At 41.6% G+C, this 18,440-nt stretch overlaps 1 non-coding gene across 1 annotated transcript; it reads right to left on the reverse strand.

Annotated features, from left to right (window-relative positions):
* Positions 1-2,512: 2,512 nt before the first annotated feature.
* Positions 2,513-4,497, reverse strand: LOC4346943 (uncharacterized). Its single transcript, XR_010735176.1, has 2 exons — positions 4,388-4,497; positions 2,513-3,541 (listed from the first exon to the last, which is right to left on the reverse strand). It is a non-coding gene; the product is annotated as an uncharacterized protein (transcript).
* Positions 4,498-18,440: the final 13,943 nt, after the last annotated feature.

Below are 18,440 nucleotides of genomic sequence, written 5' to 3' on the forward strand. Positions count from 1 at the left end.
AGCGTCCATGGCTGAGATCGGGACGGTGCGCGAAGGGTTGTATGCAGGTGGCCAGGCTGGCGAGAAGCTGACCAGCAAGACGACCAGGTTGGTGGATTCAATTTCTGCACAACCAGGTTGGCACTCCTGAAGTCAGAGCTTGGACCGGAAGTGAGGAATTCTTTTGGTCTAAACAATTATGTACTCCCTCCGTCCAAAAAAAAAAGGCAAACCCTGGGTTTGCGTGTCCAACTTTGACTGTCCGTCTTATATGAATTTTTTTTAAAATTTGTATTTTCATTGTTGTTAGATGATAAAACATGATTAATATTTTATGCGTGACTTGTCTTTTTAATTTTTTTCATAATTTTTTCAAATAAGACGGACGGTCAAACGTTGGGCACGGAAACCAGGGTTTGTCTTTTTTGGATGGACGGAGTATTCGATAATGCTGTTGGCCAGTCGCCCGGCGCGGGCGGAGCTGGATCGGGCGCTCCCCCGCCGGAAATGCTACTGGGCGAGCGATCACTCGCCCGCCCAGAGCGATCGGTTCCCTCCCCCTCCCCCTCCCCCTCCCTCTCTCCACCTGGTTTCCTTTTTTGGCACCGCATTACTTTCCTATTTTAGTAAATTTATATACCTAAAGTTTATACACCAAGTTTACACATCTAAAGTTTAGAGACCAAAAGTTTATAAGTCAAAAGTTTATATATCTGATTCAAATTTGAATTTGAATTCAAATACTTTTTATATATAGTATTTCTATACATCTAAAGTTTATACACCTAAAGTTTATAGACCTAAAGTTTATATATCCGATTCAAATTTGAATTTGGATTATGTCCGATTCAAATTTGAATTTGAATTCAAATATTTTTCATATATAGTATTTCTATACATCTAAAGTTTATGCACCTAAAGTTTATAGACCTAAAGTTTATATACCCGATTTCAAATTTGAATTTGAATTATACCCGATTTAAAATTTGAATTTGAATTATATCTGATTCAAATTTGAATTTGAATTCAAATTTCCGATTTAAATTTGAATTTAAATTTAAATATTTTTCATATATAGTATTTCTATAGGCCTAAAGTTTATAGACAAGTTTATAGATCCAAAGTTTATAAGTCAAAAGTTTACGTACCCGATTCAAATTTGAATTTGAATTCAAATTTTTTGTACATAAATTTTTTCTAACGTTTTGTTTTTTTAAAATTTTTGTGTGGTGTACTGTAATAGGAAAAAAAAAAGGGGAGGAGGAAGGGGAGAAATGAGGGGCGGGACCGATCGCTGGATCGCGATCGCCCATCAGACGTCCCCGCATCAACATGCAGAACCACTGAGCCACACATGCACATGCATGGGCACGCATACATACATGCATATATACTGCTCACATGTAAACACACGTATCTGCATGCTACAGTACCTCACCCATCTGTAGCACCATATACTCTTCTCGAATTTCTTCCAATCTCCTTCGCAGACACCGAAACTTGCACACACACCTCGTGAAACCCGTTGCGAAGATCTCTCCCACACGATGTCCATCCATCATGTGTCATGTGCCATGTGCCATCTCGTACCTAATTTCGTCATCTGGTATCCTTGATCGTCTAGACCTCAACTCCTCCCTGAGTCGACTAGTCCCGATCCCCACCGTTGACCGAAGTTGACCTCGAAGAATCCTAACTCTAGTCACCTTCTCACATGGTATCCTAACCACATTAGACCTCTGCTTCTCCCTGAGCATTGTCCCGATCCTCACAATTGACCAAGGCGGACCTCAAGCCAACTGCACATAATCAGACAGAACAATCGTTTCTGGGTACAGATATCACAACCTAACCCACATGAATCACACGCATTCACACCAACATTCACACATACTATAAAACCAATTCTTTGGTTAAATAATTTGCATAGCGAATTGTTCATCACAAATATTAATCATAACTTTACAGTAATAGAGGTATTCCTCATAAAAAACAATTATTTTTTTATTGGAAAACAGTATGGGAGGCCCCTACAATATATTAATTTTCTTTAAATTTAAATAGTTCATGTACGGCTGCAAAAGATTATGAAAGAAAATTTTTTTTTACTAATAGTTCCAATACTTAAAATTAATTATAAGAAATTTCATACATATATTCTCCAATCTATTTTTTCCATTACTTATTATTATTTTCTTAATTTAATAAAAAATATGAAAATGAAAAAAAATAAAGTGATTTAAAGAACTTATCAGTCCAAGATATACCGTTAAAACATTATCTTAAGAAAAGGATAACATATGTACAACATGAAGGATTCAAGATGGAGGCATCACAATCTCAAGTGCAATGTTATCTGGTAGATCTTCCCCTGGATTGTGTATGGTGGTAGTTCCTCGTTCCATGTTATAAACATATAATCCCTTATCTTTAGGTCTTACAAAGTAAATGCAGTTCCTCTTCAATCCAACATCTTCTGCATTGAGTGATGCTCCAAAGCCAGTACAGTCAACCAAAAATGCCTTGTTATCAATTGTGCTAACTTTCATCCAAATTCTTTGAGATAAATTGAGTTTATGAACTTCAATTTGCATAACCTTATCAACACATTCAATTGGATGTTTAAATGACAACGTGAACAACTCTCCACCTGATTCTAACAAGAAACAAGTAGAAAACGTGCACCAATAACTTGGATCTGGTGCATCCTTAACTGGCGTAGTTGTAAATGTTGGCTTTGGCAGGAATTCAAGTGTCAAAATTGCCTTATCCTGATTTAAATATGCATGGAATCTCCCCCCAACAGCCGTAAGGTGTTTCACAGTTGCAATAACATTTTCTCTGTCCTCTCCTGTACTAATCATACTTGATTGGTACTCATGCCTGAACCATACGTCTCCTTTAGGATGGCAATACCAGAACATTGTGTCCCTGCAATTTACTACTAGCACGATACAGTTTGGATCAGAAGGTTTATGTGATAGAAAGCACTTGACCACATTATTATTCGCAAGAAAATTGTCTTCATCGAAGGGTAGGTTGATCTTTTGATTTGTGATGGGACTCCATAGGAAAATTTCATACAATTCAAGGTGCACCATAAGCAACCAGCCTTGTGCTGTTATCCAATATAAGTGGATGCCGAATTCATCCACTCTTTTGGATAGCAATTCTCTTTTAGCTATACTGTAGAAGAAAAGAGTGTCATCTTCCTCCTGATCATCGCTGTCATCACTTTCCTCCGTTCCAGCATCATCGCTTCCATCATAATCTCTTTCGCACGTGTGATTGTCATCTTCATCCCCAAGGTCACAATCATCCTTATCGTTATCAACGATATCCTCATCATGTGAATTTTCATCCCCGTGATCTAATTCTTCCTCTTCATCATCTATGGGACAATATTCATCATCGGTGTTGCCCTTGTCGTCTGTATCAATAATGCGGTAAGCAACCAACAGTAGCACCGGGGCAAGCTTAGGATCTAGAAGAGCTAGATGTTCTTGGTCTTCCTTACAACTGTCTATACTGTGGGATAGCATTTTTTTTCCCTGTGACAGTGCTGCAGAAATTTATTGAAAGGTTAGACTGCTTTGTTTTTCTTTTTTTAAAAAAAAAAAGAACGAGCTACCATGAGCCAAGTGTGCTAATATCATTGAATAAATAAGAGGGTTAGACAACATGCTCTTACTAACAAAAAAAAGGTTGAATTGTATTTTAAAAGGAAAATAAACAATTTAAGGATTCTTATTGTTTTTATTTTTTCTTTTTCCGTCAGGACAGCAAAGACACACTGGCCAGATTTTATTAAAAACAACACGTAGGTACAAACGCAATAAACATAGAATGAATTTACTGAGTAAAAATAACATCCAATTAAACACATAAAAGACCAAACCAAACTACGGGCCCCTTAGAAAAAGATTATTCGCCTGATTACTACCGTGGATTATCTATTTGATTAGAAAAAAAATGGATTATCTATTTGATTAGAAAAAATAAATTAAATATTTTAAGAAATAAATTAATAAGTACTCTGTAGCTTAATACCAATGATAAAATAATGTAGTAAAAGAAATCTCTAATAAATATTTAATTTATTGGCTAACTAACTGCATATTCTCTTCGTTTTAAAATAAATAAATCTATAATTTTAATATGAGATATGACAGCATAGTAGGGATGTCTTGTATGGTTTATTTTGGAAAGGGATAGAGTAAGGGTGTGTTTAGTTCACGTTAAAATTGAAAGTTTGATTGAAATTGGAACGATACGATGGAAAAGTTAAAAGTTTGTGTATAGAAAAATTTTGATGTAATAGAAAAGTTTAAAGAAAAAATTCGAAACTAAACTCGGCCCAAGTAACGATATTACTTAGTATGAAGTAGTCGGATGTTTGATGCCATACCTTTACGCGTCGACAGCAGCTAGCCAGTGGCCTAGTGCTTCGCGCTGCCTCGCCGATACACTTCGCGCTGCCCTGTGTCTATTTATTGGAACTCCTCGTCGTCGTGGGCTGAACTGGATTCACCAAGCGGATGAGAATTGGATATGGAATCGGACGGATAGTTGGTGTATACACGTTTTCGGCTATGATGCGCTGATAGGGCAAGCTAGGTGCGTGTCTGTGTCTGACACGGATCCAGTGTCCCGTACGTATCTACGAGGATACGTTAGGTAAAACTCCAACTCTTAAATTTAGCTTCACAGATTAGGGATCAGTTTAGCACAGCTCCATCTCTAGCTCCAACTCTGGAGCTTGAGTTTAACCAAACAGATTTAACTCCACCTAAAAGAGGAGTGGATGTGGTTTAATTTGCATGTGAGACGAGAGGAGCCCCGTGTCACTTAGGGGCAGGGGCGACACGGGCGGCGACCACCACCGCCTCCTCCTCACCCCCGCCTTACTCCCTCCTCCGCTTCGTTGTCGCCCAAGCAGACGCCGGAAAACGCACGGCTACAAGGACGGGGCGGGGCCTTCCAACTCCCTCGAGGTCGCGGGGTCAGTGCTCATGACCCCGGCCAGATCAAGGCAGCGACGGTGTGGCTGCGTCGAGTCGTCGGGGTGTCGGGCAGGGCGAGCGGAGGCGGGCTAGGTGCGGGGGTGGCGACGGTGCCAGACTTTGTGTCCCTCGCCAGATCCGGGCCCCACTCGGTCTGGCCACCCTCTCGCGGACAACGGCGACAACCAAAGGTGGAGGCAAGGAAGGTAGATGGCAGGCGCCGAGGAAGAGAGCAGCGGCGACGACGAGGCCAGATCCACGGCGGGCTCTGCCAGATTTGGAGCCGGCGAAGGTGGAGGAAGGGGAGGATGAGGTGGCAGGCGGCGAGGGCGCAGGAGAGGTGGCGGTGGGGCGGCGGCTACTGCAATGGGCGCAGCCAGAGCCTGCCAGAGCTAGCGCCCCTCGGACGTAGTAGGGGGCATGAGGTGGCGCTGAAGGCGCCGTCGCGACATGGCGGTCATGGCCTCAAGCGCGCGGCGACATCCATCACAGTTGGCGACATGCAGGGGAGTTTTCTAGGCGCTGGCGTCGGCTTGTGCTCCACTGGTGGCAAGGCATCCTCTTCTTCATGCAGCTCCTCCTCCTATGGCCAGCTCAGATGTGGTCGCGGAGAGATCCATGGGGAGGATGGAGGCGGTGCCTTGCAGAGGGGAGTGGCTTGACGGCGTTCAAAGCGACGTTGTTACTCTGCCGGAACTGTGGGCGATGGCCTAGGCCTAATCGCTGAAGAGACTATGTAGTAGACCGGCGACGATCCTTCTTGTGCGGATTGGTTGTGTGGGTTTGGACGGGTAATCGCTGGCGAAAGCCTCGCCGGGACGTTGGCCAGCTGACGATGGCAATGCCTTTTGGCGTCGCTCCCCTCTTGGAGGCGTCGTTATGGCATTGACCCCTCTCATTTCCTTACCCAGGGGCGGATCTACAGTATAGTCATTGGTGTCAGGCGACACCGATGACTTTCGGCAAAACCTATAGCAAAACTACTTATCCATATATTATATCATCATATTCTAAGCATAATTAACATACTATGACACTGATAGACACGTTATGATACCAATTAAACGATTTTCTAGATCCGCCACTGTCCTTACCGCTCTCTGGGTGAAAACCTTACTCCAGCTTCCGACGAGCCGTGGCGGCAATCTATGTCATGTCCAGCTTGGGGGCATCGCTTTGTAGAGACTTCTTCGTGCAAGGATATCGTTGATGGTCTATGCATTGGCTTCGAAGCTTTTAAATCCTAGGTTTTGACGAGGCCTTCGCTTTCTGGTCCCACCTTTTGTTTTGCGGTGGGCGACCTTCGCTCTTTGTTTGATTTTGCTAGGTGGAGTCAGAGCTGGTTCGTCGGGGTGACAAAGCTGGGCAACGATGACATGCTACATTCTCTTTCTAGGGGTGTTGTTGTTGGCTGTGAATAGGATGTGGCGCTTACGCGGCTTTGGCTGAAGTTCATCGTGGAAAGTCGAAGCCACTTGATCATTTTGGCAGCGAGCTTGGTTTGGATGATGCATCTGGTTTGAAGTCGGTGCTACTCTGTCGCTTGGCAGCAAGCTCGGCAACAATGACACGGTTGCAAAGTCAGAACCCCTATGTCTTTTCGGTCAAGCTTGGTAACTATACCCTAAGTTGGGCTCCGTTAGTGGTTTCAGTTGTTAGTGAGTTATGGCATGTGCTGTGTAGTTATTCAGCCAGCCGGTGGTTGTTTTTTTTTTCTTTTCTTGTAACCCATCTAGGGTTTTACTCCTGCTTATTGAAAATATAATTGACAGTTCTCCTGCTGGTTTAGTTTAAAAAAAAGGAGTGGAGCTGAGTAAAGCGCTCTCACAAAATAAACTAGAGAGGTAGAGTTGGGTTTAGATAGCTCAACAACTCCACTCCAGACTCAACTCCTGGAGATAAATTTAGGAGTTAGAGCTTTACCAAACAGTCCCTAGGTCTGGAGTATAGTTATGGAGCAGCCTAAACCCAAAACCACCTCTCTAGTTCGTTTTGTGATAGCGCTCCCCCAGTTCCACTCTCATTTTAGATGGAACTGAAACTGTTTGGTAGAATTTCAAGAGCTCGAGCTGTGCTAAACATACCCTTATTTTCATGATTATCACATCTATATCTACTAAAGAATCCATAATTTTCTGATCGTACTAATACGCTTCGATCCGTCATGGTGCGGCTTCACCCGTCATGCATGTTGCGCCCGTCGCCCCCTAATACCGGTCGTTCCTTTGCGTCATCAGAATCAGAGAAAGGGAAAAATCATAACAACAGAATGCTCATAAGAATCCAATCTTAAAAAAGCACTTTCCAAAATAGGTGTTTTACAGCTTTTATCCAACCAAATCGGATACATAACACCACAAGGGAAAAACAAGAACCAAAGCTAAAAAGCTAACCAAAAGTTCCCTAAGAAAACCCAATCTTTGTTATACCTCCATCCACATGAGAGGCATCATCGACGTCACATCATCTACCAGCCACTGAACCCCTGTTCTCATCACCCTTCCTCTGCTCCCATCACCACTAGATGTAGAGGTACTTGTGGAGGCAGCGACAACGATCATCGGACCCCTGGTAGGGCATAGGCAAGCATAGAGATGACTGGCGAGGAGACGATATCAGGATGGAGGAGGAGGAGGGGGAGGAGGTGGTGGAGGGCGTAGGGGCGGGACGGAACCGTGCAAGAGGAGGCAGTGGATCAAGGTGGGTCGGCGGCGCTACACGGAACAGAGGAGAAAGTGTTGCGCCGTGTGGAGTGGGGGAGATGCGTCGGCATAGATGTAGTGGGTGGAACCCTTAGGGTTAGTTTTAGTTGGGCTGCCAGAGCTGCTTTGTTTTGTTTTTTTTTTGTTACAAATAGGTCCACTTTACATCCCTTAAAATTCATAATTTTCCAATCGTACTAATACGCTTTCGTCCATCACAATGCGCCTTCACCCGTCGCACGTGTTGCACCCGTCGCCCCTAATCCTGGTAGTTCCTTCGTATCATCAGAATCGGATAAAGGGAAAAAATCATAACAACAGAATCCTCATAAGAACCCAATCTTACATAAGCACTTTCCAAAATAAATGTTTCATAGCTTCCATACAACCAAATCGAATGCATAACACCACAAGGAAAAGACAAGAACCGAAGCTAAAATGCAAATCCAAAAATTCCTTAAAAAAAATCTTTGTTATACCTCAAGCCACATGAGATGCATCATCGTCATCACATCATCAGCTACCAGCCGCTGAAACCCTGGCTCCCTTCCTCCGTTGCCATCACCACTAGATGTAGAGGTACTTGTGGAGGCAGCGACAATGAGCGTCGGAGCCCTGGTAGGGCAAGGACAAGGACAGGGATGGCCAGTGAGGAGACGATATCATGATGGAGGAGGAGGGGGGGCGGGGCGGAATCGCGCAAGAGGAGGCGGTGGGGCACGACGGCACTACACAGAACAAAGGAGAAAATGAAATGTCGCGCAATGTGGAGCGGGGATAGGCAGTGGTGCGTGATGCGGAGCTGAGGCAGCGGCGTAGATGGTGTGGGTGGAACCCTTAGTGTTGGTTTTAGTTGAGCTGATTGGGCCTATTGGGTAAAATTTGCTTTGTTTTGTTTTTTTGTTACGAATATGTCCACTTTACATCCCTTATCTTTCTGTCGGGTTTAAATTGTATCCCTGAACTACAACACCAAAAATCTTGAAACCCCCCCCAGAAAAAAAAAACTTAGAAAACTAGTTTAAATTAGATCTCCTGGTAGTATGAAGTTGGTTTCACTAATGTGGCATCCCGGTCCGGTAAAGTATGAAGAAAATAAAAAAAAACATAGGAGGAGTAGCTAATCAATCATATTACCTTTTTTTTTCTAAAAGAATTATCGAAATAAACCTATTCAACTATCTAATTGTTCATGTTATAAGATTAAGAACCTATCCCTTTTTCATTTGATTTTTGACCTATGTACCTTATATTTGAGCTCATTGAGTTGCATATTTTTAATTCATTTTAAGCATTTTATCATGGGATTTGAGCTAATCTAGTTGTTGAGTTAGCTTCATGATTTTTTTTCATGACTTTTGATGATGCAGTCCCATCCACCACGAAATATTTTTTGCAGAGCATCCTACTTTGAATTGAAGCGGTTATAGTAATTTTCTTTCCTTGCTTTACTGTTATGTCATGAAAGGTAGATCCGACACCTACGTTTGGATTGATTTCTTTGTAAGTTATGAGTTGTAACTGCAGATTTTTTTTTCCCTAAGAGTAAATTTTACAAAACTAAGGGTATTTTGATCATAATATCATAAAACTATATATTTAAGACATTATATTACAAAACTACAGATTTAGCACTAAATTTATCACAAAATTACAGATTTAAGGTTAAGTATCATAAAACTATATGTTTAATACTAAAGTTATCACAAAATTACATATTTTAAAGTTTAAATCTCTAGCACTATTGTTAGTTTTGTGACTAAATTTGTTCTAAATCGTTTTATGATAATTTTGTTACTAACTATGTAGTTTTGTGACACCCTATTTTAAATGTCTAGTTTTGTAATACATCGAGTTAAATATGTAGTTTTACGATAGTTTGATCATGATATCTGTAGTTTTATGAAATTTACTCTTTTCTTAAAGTGAAGTTAATCATCTCATAAAATTTGAGTATTCCCGTTGTAACGCACAGCACTAATTTGCTATTAAATAAGACAAACAGTTTTACTATATTTTTGTCGCCAGATTTATGGCTCCATATATAGCAGTCAGTTTTATGGCCATTGGATTCGCTATAAGATTCGTGTCCAGTTAAATCCGTTGCCTGTGCTCATACCACCGCTGCTCGCTGCTTGCTGCTTGCTGTGTTTACACTTTTACACTTCATGTTTCACACTTGCATGTTTGCGTCTGGCGTCTGCCGCGGTCCGCGGGCTGTATACAGTTTCGCACGGATGGAATTACAGATTTTACAGTATGTACCTGGTGTTTACAGTGTAGTTACATTATACATGTAGTATAATTACACTGCACTTACATATGTAATTTTTCTATATTTGAATGTAAATTTTGTGTTTGTTAGTTCTCTAAAATGGATTTTTTTTTGTATTTTGACTAAATTAAGTTATGCCACAACTTATTAATAATTAATATTTTACTACTCCATGTGGTTCTTGTCTTAATCATATAGGGTTTTAATCTCATAGGCTGAAATCCGATGGTTTTTGGCTAAAAAATGTGTTGCATGAAGTTTAGGCACACCCAACAGATTCAGACTATATATATACATATATAAAGACTCGTAATAATGCACGTGGAAGGCATGTTTTTTACAATTTATATTTAAAAAGTAAAAATATGAAAAAAAAATACAGTACTTGCAAGGGCATATTCATACATTGACTTGAGAAACATGGCAAGGGTATGTCCACACAGTAAATTCAGATACATTCCATGTAATTCTGAAAAAGAAAAAGATATATTCCATGTTCAACCTTAAATGGTAATAGGAGTATATTGTTTACACACATTGTAAGGGCCAAGGTCAAACACTAAACCCACACAAACCTTTACATCGACTTGTGAATATTTCGGGATCGTAGCGATCGTAGAATCAGGATACTAATATTTCGTAGGATCATATAAAAATGAATAGTAAGATCATGATACTATAAAAATTAAGATATTAGATGAGATCGGTATCGTTTTGATTTGATAGGATCGTAATATTATAATAAGATACTAGAGTACAAACCGGTACACTGATAACCTTGAGCGCGACAAGCAAAGGAGGTGAAAGAATGCACCACAACTCCGGCCTCCTGTCCTCCCTTACCCCCACGGACCACGCATGCAGCAGCGCGCGGCAGCGATGGTGATACTACGTGTTGCTTAGAAAGGGATCCTCTGACTCAACTGCCTGACATGTGGGCCATAGAAAAGTGAGACCCACATGTCAGTGACTCAACTGCATGTGCAGTTAAGTCAGAGGATCTGCTTCCGTGTTGCTTCTATGCTTCCTCGATCGATCTCCAGCTCCCCCTATCTGGCGCCAGGTACCGCGCCTCCATGCTGCCGAAGACGTCGATCGATGCAGGGGAGCTGATCCGTCGCCGACCACCGCGGGGAGGCCGGATCCGTCGCCTGCCGCCGCGGGGACGACGGCGGCAGGTTTCAGGCAAGGCGGCAACGACGACGACAACGGTGGTGACGGCGGCGGGCTTCGGGCAAGGCGGCGGCGACGACGACGGTGGTGATGGCGTTTTTGCTTTTTTTTTTTTTATTTTTTTTCCCGTGCGTATGCGTCACTCGCATGCGAAAATCGGGATCTTCGCAGACACCTCATTCCAGATGGGTGAAAGATCCGCCCGCAAAAACCGATTCCAGCCGCACGGGAAAATCGCTGTTGTACTCGTGACAGTCATGTAGTATATGGAGATCAAAGAGCACTATGGCTGTGCCAGATTATTTGAAAACATGGACACTCGGCTCAAGCTAGACATTTGCACGATTTCCCACGATTTCATTATGTAACACGGAAATGAAACGAGGATTATTCTTAACCAGTCGTTATCACCTTATTTCATATACATAATACTTTGCACCTCACTTTGTTTTAAAAGAAAAGTTTTGTTATTAATAGTTCCAAAGCTCAAAATTAATTGTAAAAAAGTTATACACGTTGTCCAATCTAATACTACCTCCGTTATTATCAGATGAACCCGTTAATGTTTAGCATAACATTTAATCAGCCATCTTATTTAAAAATTTAGTGTAAATATGTAAAAATGTAGATCACGTTTAGTTTCTTCAATAATAATGAAAAAAGTTTAAAAAAAGATGACACTTACTTTTTTTTAATAAGACGAATTGTCAAACACAATTAAACAGTTAACAATGTCATCTGTTAAAAAGGGAGTACTTTTCTATCACTTATTATTCTCTTATAATTTATAATAAAAGAAAAAAATATATTCTCTTATAATTTATAATAAAAGAAAAAATAACAAAGGGAAATGTATATTCAATAATTTAAACAACCAACATTCAAGATGTATCATTAGAACATTATTAAACAAAACAAGGGGAAACATATGTCCAGCGTGAACGATTCAAAATGGAGGCACCACGATCTGAAGTGTCATGTTATCCGGTAGGTCTGCCCCTGGATTATGCATTACAGTAGTTCCTCGTTCCATGTCATAAACATACAAACCCTTATCATTAGGTCTCACAAAATAAATGCAGTTTCTCTTCAATCCAACATCTTCTGCAGTGAGCGATGATCCAAAGCCAATACACTCAACCAAAAATGCCTTGTTACCAATTGTGTTAACTTTCACCCAAATTCTTCTAGATAAATCGAGTTTATGAACTTCAATCTGCACAACCTTCTGAGCACATACCACTGGATGTTTAAATGATAACATGAACAACTCTCCACAAGATTCTAACAAGCAATTAGTAAAAGTGGTGTACCAATAAATTGGATCTGATGCATCCTTAACTGGCGTAGTTGTAAATGTTGGATTTGGCAAGAACTCAAGTGTCACAATTGCCTTCTCCTTACTTAAATATGTGCAAAACCTCCCTCCAACTGCAGTGAGATCTTTCATTGTTAGAATGACGTTTCTACGGTTTTCATGAGTAGTGATCATACTTGACTGGTACTCATGCTTGAACCATGTGTGCCCTTGAGGATAGCAATACCAAAATGATGTGTTCCTACAATTTACCACTAGCACAACACAATTTGGATAAGTGGGTTTATGTGATAGCAAACAAACGACCTCATTATTTGTAAGGAAACTATCTTCATCCAAGGGTAGATTGATCCTTTGATCTGTGAAAGGACTCCATAAGAATGTTTCATGTGATTCAAGGTGTACCATAAGCAACCAGCCCTGTGGTGTTCTCCAGTATGAGTGGCAATTGAATATATCACCTCTTTTGCATAATAGTTCTTTTCTGGCTATACTGTAGAAGAATATGGTGACATCTTCCTCTTGGTCATCGGTGTCGTCACTTTCCTCTGTCCCAGCATCCTCATTGTTTTCATTATAATCTCCTTTACAAATGTCATTTGCCGCCTCTCCAAGTTTATCATCATCCTTATCGTTGTCACTAATATCCTCGTCAAATGAATTATCATCCTCGTGATCTAACTCTTCATCTTCATCTTCTATGGAGTAGTCTTCATCCTCGGAGTTGACCTCATCGTGTGTATCATCTAAGTTGTAATCAACAAATAGTAGCACCGGGGCAAACTTAGGATCAAGAAGAGTTGAATATTCTTGGCCTTTCTTATTGGTCTCCGTACTGTGAGCTAGCATGTTTTCTGTGACAATAGCATAAAAATTGAAAGGTTAGAGTGAGAAGGTTGAATTTATATTCCAAAAGGTATTAAGAGTATTGTGTTACTGTTGTTTTTCTTTTCTCACAGGACCAACAAAGAAACAGTGGCCAGGTTTTATTAGGGAAGAAACGAAGATTTTACACACAATAAACACCAACGATATTGCTGAGCAAATTAAAGGACAAATAACCGAACACGGAAAAGGCCAAACAGATTACGTGAATATACACTAGCTACATCACTGTCCGAGAGAACATCAACAACAAATCACCCACGCCACGTTTCTTTTTTTGTTTGTTTGTTTTTCTGAAAGTAGAAAAGACGGACATAATTATGTTTCCACAAATATGTCAAAGGCTCTCACGCTAAATAAGTACGAAGTAGCTAATCTCCTCGAAAAAAACTACAGTAGCTAATTCATTAATACTCCTATATGATATAATACGAAATTATAAAGTATAGTAGGTTATAGAGGTTTGGTGCCATGTACCTTCTTCACGCGTGTTAACTGCAGACTCGTACTTTGCTTGATCGATCGATCGCGTTGCCTCGCCGCCTTAGTCGCCTATATATCTATTCTATTTATTGGGAAGACTTCTGGTCGTGGTGGCGCGCTGCGAATCAGATTAGAACTCGAGTAAGCAATATGATATTTCCTTCTCCGATGCCAATTAGATTAGAACTCAAGTAAGCAATCTGATATTTCCTTCTTGAACTACATTTACGTTATAACGGACAGCCTAGACGGAATACGATAGGAAATAATGTGAAAGATCTGTTATAGATTTTGAGCCGTGTGCGATCTTAACAAAGATGGATTAGATTACACCCGTATGAAATACGTACAAGAACATATAAGTCATGGCATAAGTATATATCTTGTTGAAATACACAAAACAAAATTAAATTCTGTAAAAAAAACTAGAAAAAGAATTTACATTCAAACATACTATGTAAGTCACACGGTAATTACAATTACAATGTAATTACCATATAATAACTATGTAACTTCTGTATTTGCCGCCATTGTTTTATGCTTCTCTATCTTCTCATGGAACCTAAGAGCATGGCCAAGAGAGGCCCAAAACTCTATCCCAAAATTCTGGTTTTGGGATTTGTAATCGGGCTTTGAGGTGTTGAGTATATTGCTCGCTTCAAAAGATGCCTTAAATTTCTCAAATGAAAAGGTGGGGGCCACCGGTTAATCCATCCACATAAATCTCGGTTGTTTCTCCCCTTCCCATCTGATCGCTCCTCTCCACGATCGTTCACGCCCCGCGATGAGCGCGCAGGAGGCCAATTGGGAGTGAGACTTCTTCCATACCTATATATGGAGAGCGATAAACCCAGTGAAGGGAATCCTGATTTTCGGTTTCATGTTTAGGGCCACCGTTCGATCTATTTTTTTCAACAAAATTCCTAAATATTTTGTGTGTCTGTGTGTGAAACAAAGACGAGAGTACTTCCTCCGTTTCACAATGTAAGTCATTCTAACATTTCCCACATTTATATTGGTGTTAATGAATCTAGACATATATATCTATCTAGATTCATTAACATTAATATGAATGTGGGAAATGCTAGAATGACTTACATTGTGAAACGGAGGAAGTAGTAGATATTTTTATTTAGAGGGATTTATTCACTAGGTAAAGTCCTAATTATACCCCTGAACTATTGAGTGAGTACGAAGTACCCCGAAAATCAGATATCTTTTACCCTCAACTATCAATACCGGATTGAACCCCCTCCTCAAAGCAGCTTTGCAAGTGGTTTCGGTACTACGTGGCAGTCTAGTCAGCAATTCTTTTATTAAAAACCAATGAGGCTCACCTATCGGATCTCTCTCCTCCCTATCTCTTAATCTCTTTCCCCTCTCATACATTTCTTTCTCGCGCGCGTCAGATGCCGAAGAGGAGGCGCGCCAGCAACTACAAGTGTCTCGCGGTGGAGGCCGAGGACGAGCCGCGTGCCGGCGGCCGCGAGCGTCCTCGCGGCAGAGGCTGAGGATGAGGCCGAATGTCCTCGTGGCGAGCGGCGGCCGACGTCGGACTTGCACGAGAAGATGATGGTGGTGGGAGGGGGAGCGGCGGACGGCACCGGACTCATCTTGGAATGACACCCACACGAACACCCTGTCACCGGCGCGTCCCACCACTGCGAGGCTCTGCTGCACTACCGCCATCTGCCCATCGCCACCCTCAGCTCCCCCTCCATCGCCCCGAGCCGCCTCCATCCCCGCTCCGTCGGCCTCCGTCCTCAGCTCCCCCCTCCACCGCCTCAAGCTGCCTCCACCCCATCCCAATCAGCCGTTATCCTCGGCTCCTCCTCCGCCGCCCCGAGCTGCCTCCGCCCCCATCCCCGCCCACCGCAATCCTCGGCTCCCCCTCCGCTACCCCGAGCTGCCTCTGCTCCCACCCCCGCCAGCCGTTGTCCTCGGCTCCCCTCTCGGTGATAGAGAGAGATGGAGGTGAGGGGAGGGATGAGAGAGAGATAGAGAGGGGAGAGGAAAGGACAGAGAGGGTGGGAGACTGACAAGTGGGGCCCAGTGATTAAAAAAGAATTGCTGACTGAACTGCCATGTAGGATCAAAACCACTCCGATTCGAGTCAGGGGATAATTCGTCCGGTATTGATTGTTGAGGGTGAAAGATGTTTGGTTTTTGAGTCAGGAGCCGATTGGTCACAATTTGAGAGCTCTCTAGAGACATCATGAAAGGCGACTGGAAAAAAAAAAAAACACCACCTCTCCTAGTAATCCTAGATTAGCATAGCGTGAGTCGGTCGGTCGGTTCCTCCTGTTTTCAAGAAAGTGTCTTTACCATCGCTAGGGCTATGTCCCGTTTAGCCCGAGGTCGCTAGTGCAGTCTTCATGGCGGCCAGCCTTACAAATAATTGATCAGGTGGTGGTGGGTTTTAGAGTCAGTTGTCCAGTGGATCAGACTGCCTCAACTTCGAGGCTTGGTGTTGGCGGATCAACGAGGTGAGTGGTTACGTGTAGGGTGAAAACAGTATGTGTATTTTCTGACCGCCCACCTGACTAAGGCTCACTGGAAGAATGTGGGAAAGAAAATGGTATACCCGATACTATCTAAGTTTAAATCCAAATTCACAAAAAAAAATATAGGTTAGGATACGAGGAGAGTTGTATCCGTCCGTTTGTCCCATATTATGAAACATATATAAAAATCTATTATAAATCAACCTACAAACATGATAAAAGATTGGTTAATCACTATTTTACGAGGTCACATGTAATTTTGTACAATTTTTTTCTCAATATATCTCCTCTAGCACTTAATTATATTCTTATATTTAATATCTATAAATTAGAGATACAAATACATATATGTTACCCAATCCTATTTAGAGGAAATAATATGGGCTAGGATTCAAGATGGTTGATATGTTATCCAGCGTTACCTGTACCGGTTTCGAATTTGAAGAAAATTATGAGTTAGAATATGAGAATGCCACCGAACCCGTCCGTTTTCACCCCTTGCAGGTGCTCTCTTCCGATAGATCTCGCATCAGCGATCCCTCCGCTCGTTGGCTTTGCTGGTGGGGAGATGCACATCTGCTCACACATTCGGCCGGCGGTCCAGGAGATCCAACAGGGCAGGAGCTTGATAGCGACGAATCTGCTATCTCATTGACGAACTTCGTCGATCGGTTGTGGGCACAGAGGCAGCGATTTGTGCCTTCGTCGTGGTGAAATCCTTCTGATTCAATACGCAGGCAAATGTTGGTGCCTTCGTCATAATGAGATCCTTCTTATTCAATGCCCGTGTTGATCTCCCTGGATTCTTTTTTTGAACTTCATCTCCCTGGATTCATGAAGCACCTGTTTGATCCAGATAATATTAGATACAGTGAATCGTCACCATGCTAGTGCTAGCGTGATTATGGGCTGCTGTTTTATGGGGGTTTCTTCTGTTACTATCGATTGCGGTGGTCAACAACTTAATTAACATGTCGATTTTACCAGTGAAGTGTCAGCCACAAATGCGACTTTGGTCAGCAGGGATGAAGCTAGCGCTCCTCAGATTTAACGTAGAGCCATGGCAATTCTATATTGAGACCGATGAAGCTTATAAAAAATCAACAATTCAACAATAATAAATATCAAACTAATAAATCTCAAACTGTGCTTTACTCTGTGAAGGCAATCGAAGAGATCGCCAGTTTCTCAAGCGGCGTGCACGTTTGTAAAGGCCTCTCGATAGAATCATCGCGGCAACGCTGGTTTCGTCTATTACTACTGCACGATTGTATTTGGAAGATTATAACCATAACCCAGCTATCTTTACCTGGATGGCTTTATTTATGTCTTTATGTTGTACTCCCTCCAGTTTATAACATTTGACTATTCGTCTTATAAAAAAATATTATAAAATTATTATTTATTTTGTTTGTGACTTGCTTTATTATCAAAAGTATTTTAACTATGACTTACTCCTTCTATTTCACAATGTAAGATTTTATAATATTCCCCTCATACATATAGATATTAATAAATTTAAACACATGCATATGTCTAGATTCATTAACATCTAAATGAATGTGGGCAATGCTAGAAAGTCTTACATTGTAAAACTGAAGCGGAGAAAGTATCTTTTTTATATTTTCCCTAATTTTTTTAAATAAAACGAAGGGTCAAACTTTACCAGCAAAACATCAAAACGACATATAATTTGAGGTAACATAAGTTAAGACAATGTACTGTGCATATTTATATTTCCCTAAACTCTTATTAATAACGTACAAATTAAGTTATTTTTTTTAGAAAAAAGAACCGGCAATGGGGCAATATCACGCGGGGAGAAGCAAGGTACGTCCCAATCCGGGGCAGACTTCGCGCGTGCGTTCCGAATTTTTTTTATTTTTAGATTTTTTTAAAAAAAATATTTACAGAAATAATCTATCGGCCAAAAAAATTGCAAAAATAGACCCTGCCGCCCACCTCTGGGGCGGCAAGCTGACGTGGCAAACGGGGGAGGGACGGGCGGTGACGGAGGGAGGGTTTTTTTGCAGTAAAGCCCTTGCCGCTCTCTTTTGGGGCGGCAAGGGGCCCGAATGCAAAAAAGCTAGTCGAGGCCGGTCATTTTGCAGGCGGCCC

Source organism: Oryza sativa, chromosome 9 (genome assembly GCF_034140825.1).
Source record: "Oryza sativa Japonica Group chromosome 9, ASM3414082v1".
In the NCBI taxonomy this organism is placed as follows: domain Eukaryota; kingdom Viridiplantae; phylum Streptophyta; class Magnoliopsida; order Poales; family Poaceae; genus Oryza; species Oryza sativa.